Below are 4,593 nucleotides of genomic sequence, written 5' to 3'. Positions count from 1 at the left end.
TCTCTGACTGTATTTATATTAAAAACTCCTTTCTCAGTTATTTATATCCCTTTATGCATTTACGTCCTAGCAAAGCCGCACAGCTTCCTGGTTGTGTTACTGAGCAAAGAGAACCATAAAGGCCAGGTAGAGAGAAAGCAGCTCTTTTGCGCTGGGGGTTACGATTGATGAGGCTCATTGTGGCAGTGCAGGAAGCTAATGAGTCAGAACCACGAGTCAAGCTGTTGGGAAATCACGCCGCCACCAACCCTCCCTGTAAAAACCCAACGTGACATCTTCAACTCCAAACAAATGCTACTGGAGAGACACAGACTGGCTGAAAATGAGACACCGGAGGACGAGCGCTTATGTCACTGCTTTACTTCAACAGTAATTCATTTCTTCAACAGATATTTCAGTTTAACGATCCACAAATTACCAATAATCTGAAAGCGAATATCACCACTTACAGTACAGTACTATACACACACACACATACAGAATACACACCTTTAAAAATAAAAGCAAAGACATTAAATAGTGCCTCATAATTTAACATGTCTTCTTGACTCTGATCAGTACTGAATAATATAAACATGTGTGGCTACTTTACTTTTAAGTTTATCTATTGACATAACCCTGATTCCTTTGTTTGTAGTGTTATTCAGAGTCTCTGAGCTGTGGGTGTTAAGTGGGCTACAGTTTCTCTTCAAATCATCTTCTTTAATCAACACCAACACAGCAGGAGAGAATACTCTCAACTTTACTTTCTACTCGTCAGCCACACATGTTAAACAGAGACTGTCACTCACATCTGTCCCACCGAACAATGGAAGATCAAATTGTTATGTTGAACATCTTTCTATTTAGACATCCAGCATCCACGGGCACTTTAAATCCTCATTTATATTCACATGTTTCTTGGTTAGTCTGCTGTTTGGTGCTGTGCACCTACCAGGAAAAAAACGAAGAGTGGCTAAGATTGCTGATTATATTGTTACATTTAGCATAAATAGCAGCTGTCAACAGGGAATATTGATTAATACAGCTTTGAAAATGTGAATATTCATTACAGAAAGGAACTGCAGAAAGAGTGGTGAATACTTTCTTTTTAAACTCGAGGGTTTTTTTCGTGCCAAATCTAGCCGTTAATTTAGCCTTTATATAGTACATAATCCAAAATCTTTTAATTTTACTTTTATTGAAATTTCCCACAATTATTGAGTTGAGTCATGTTCAAAAAATACAGATTGATTATTTTGAGTTTATATAAGAATGTGTTTTGTTACCTTTGCACTAACTGTTGTGCGCATAAGAAAAGAAAGCTCATGTCAGAACTGTGTAAAACTAGAGACACCCTTCCCATGTCCATGGAATTAAGAGCGTATGTGCTAATCAAATGCACTTGACTCACTGATCATCAGTAAGTGTGAGCACCTATATAAAGACAGGGCTTTTGTCAGTGCTCTGGTCTGAAGCATTCAGGGGGTTGTTAATACAATGCCACAACCTGCCACATGGAGTCCTGTGAAGACTTTCTTTTTCACATGAATGTAGTGAATGAGTGTAGCACCAAATGGTACAGCTGTTTACATACATGGCTAACGAATGTCATGGTAATTTGGGGCTTTGAGTAGCTAATATCCGCAGAAGGGATGTTCAACTAATGCCACTCTACAGTGACATGCGGCGAGCGCTACACTGTGGGCTCTTGCTGAATGAAGCTAGGACAGCCACTGATGTTTCTTCATTAGTCACAGTTTTCTTGCGTCCACATTTTGGCAAATCCAACACTGAACCAGTTTCATGAAACTTAGCAAGCAGTTTGCTAACTGTAGCATGGGAGATGGGTGGTCTCGTAGGGTGTCTTGCATTGAAATCTGCTGCAATGACCCGGTTACTGCGTTCACCAGATATCAACACAATTTCGATCCGCCCATCTTGAGGAGTTTGCCTCCTCACAAATACTAATGTGCCACAAACAGGACTTTAATATCACCAACCATTCCCATTTTATTACGGTGTATCCATATAAATGGCCCACCCTGTATACATACAGATATATACACTTACTTAAATCTATTAATAAAAGTTGTGCTGGAGGTTCTACAATGTATTTAAAGATGAAAAGTCCAAGGCCTTTTTACTTCTCATTAGTGATGGTAGTTTCTCTTTGCCAACATAGAAAGGATTTGTTTGACAGCACTCATTGGATTGACCATTACTCAGAAGAATGGGGACGTCCGAAGGAGGTCTCTTGGAGCCGTTTCTGAACAATCGTCGATTCCAAGATCATGAGTTCAAGCAATTGTATGCAAGTTATTCAGATCTCGTAACGGAGGTCTAGCGAGGGAGGAGCAGCTAGCAGGTCTAGCAGGTGTGCAGCTGGCAATTTAACCGGACAACTCGTTAGTCAGGTAGGTAGAACAATAGGCATTTATTTGGCAATAATAAGCCAGGTCTCCTTGGCTCTACACTATCCGGTCATACAAGTCCTGGGAACGAGTAGTTGACTGCGTCAGCCTGTTACTAGCGTAAGGTCTTCATCACAAGGAGGAGAGAATACAGCAGCATGCTTGTCTGTAATGTCTACGGATCGCATACATTCTTGGGATGGAAAGACTCCGCCTACTGGAGCTATGCCATAATAACGATTGTTGCAGTGCGTCAAAAATTACATACACTCATCATACCCATGTTGAGTGTATGTAAATGTCTGAGCGCAACTGTATATCAGCTACACAAGTTCCATTTTTGTCTATTTTCTTGACCCTTTTATGTAGACAAAATTATATGTACTAAGGTCACATGGGACATTCAACAATGCTATCAAAGCTGTCAAACTTTTGGGGGGTTAATTTAAGGCTGTAAATAAATTACATGCAGCCCTGATGTGATCCTAAATTCCCAATGTGGCCATTAGTAAAATTAAGTTTGACATCCTTGTTTTAATTATTCCATTACTTTTGGACAGCTTGTTGTCGATGATTGGGAAGCAAGCTGCCTGTCAAGTGACGGAATAATTAAAGCTCTAGTTTGTGCACAGGACAAAAAGTAAAACCAATCTCACAGCGCACTCCAGTTTTACTTAACGTAGGGATGTGAACACTAATTGTATTCCATGGATCACATACAGCACAATTTAATTCAAAATGGGATGGACTGGTGGAAAACATTGCATTAAAAACTATGTAAAAAAAAAAATAAAAAATGGTAATTCTTTGAGTGTAAAGAAGTACAACTACAGTCTGAAAATGATCACATTTAATGAACCAACACTTAATTATAATGTACAGTTTTTCTAAACTGCTTTGGTTTTAAGGCTTAACCACCTTACTTAGTGTCTGTGATATAAAGTCATGAATTATTTTTTTTCTTGATAAACTGATACAGATTCAGACCCCTAGTTTAGATAAAGTGTGGACAAGCCCCTCCCACCGTGTGATCTGTCCGTCACGTCTCCTGACACAGAGCTTCCTGATGCAAAAGTCATAAAGTTAGGCTCCAGTGCAGCTCTCCTTCTAAGATACATTTATGCAACTTAATGTCCAAACTGCTTCGTACTCCATTTGTCTCATGTTAAACTCTCACAGCTCACACTGATCACGGGTGAATTTATCCACTCAGACTGTAGCTTGAAGCTCCGCACACCGCTTGGAAACCCCAGTTTGATTTTGTATGCGCTCAAGCAAACATCAGTGAAGACGCTCGCTCTTCATCTGGAGGATGCGGATGCCATTACGGTAGCCGTCAATGATCTCTGACCTCCCTGCAGAGGCGGAGGTGGAGCCAAAAAGAGAGTCTGCCCTCAGGGTTCAAACAGCATGGTATGACATCTTCACTGACATGCAAGCCTGTAAAAATAAACTGCATTTTCCACTCATCCATTTTTAAGAAAGAATATTGACATAAATTCTTACTTTCAAGGTTCAAGTTACCACCTCACAGCTCATATTGCTCTTGGGCAGTTCCTATCTTTATTAAGACTTTGTAGAAATGAACAGTAAAGCTGCATAAAGAAAAAAAAAAGATCCTGAGGCACTAAATCGTCCGGCAAGAACAAGATATATTCAGAGAAGCACTCAGAATACAGCGGCCCAATGTTTTATGTCTTATGAAGTGCTCTTTCTTCTGTCATTGCTGTCCACAATCATGACAAATGAAGTCGTCCCATCCAAATGCAAAGGAGGCATCATCCTGAGCCATTATCCACTTGTGACTCTGAGTGATTGGGAGTCATTTTTTTGCTCTGCAGTGCCCCGGCGTCCTCTTATCTACTTCAGTAAGCCTGCCCACACATTACATACAAGTACTTGACAACACTTGAGTGCCCTGTGATATACAGATGGCAAATTTCCCTCTTTTTAGACACTTCGCTGCTCTGACACACTTACGTGAAGTTTATGTCTGTGCTATTCAAGCAAGTGAAAGTCAGACAGAGAGGCGAGCAGTAAGGCTATCTTTATTTTCAAGTCAAAAGTGTTTCATGAAACATCTCTTTTTATTTTGTTGGTTTTGTTTCTGTCTATCATCAAATAATTCAATAAGTGTTGCCCAGATGATTATAACCTGATGTCGCACACCCGCCTGAGGTCTGAGGTTTATTTGGGGTCC

This window comes from Perissodus microlepis, chromosome 2 (genome assembly GCF_051167445.1).
Source record: "Perissodus microlepis isolate ML-2025 ecotype Zambia chromosome 2, ASM5116744v1, whole genome shotgun sequence".
Lineage (NCBI taxonomy): Eukaryota > Metazoa > Chordata > Actinopteri > Cichliformes > Cichlidae > Perissodus > Perissodus microlepis.
Note: the sequence above shows the minus strand (reverse complement) of the source record.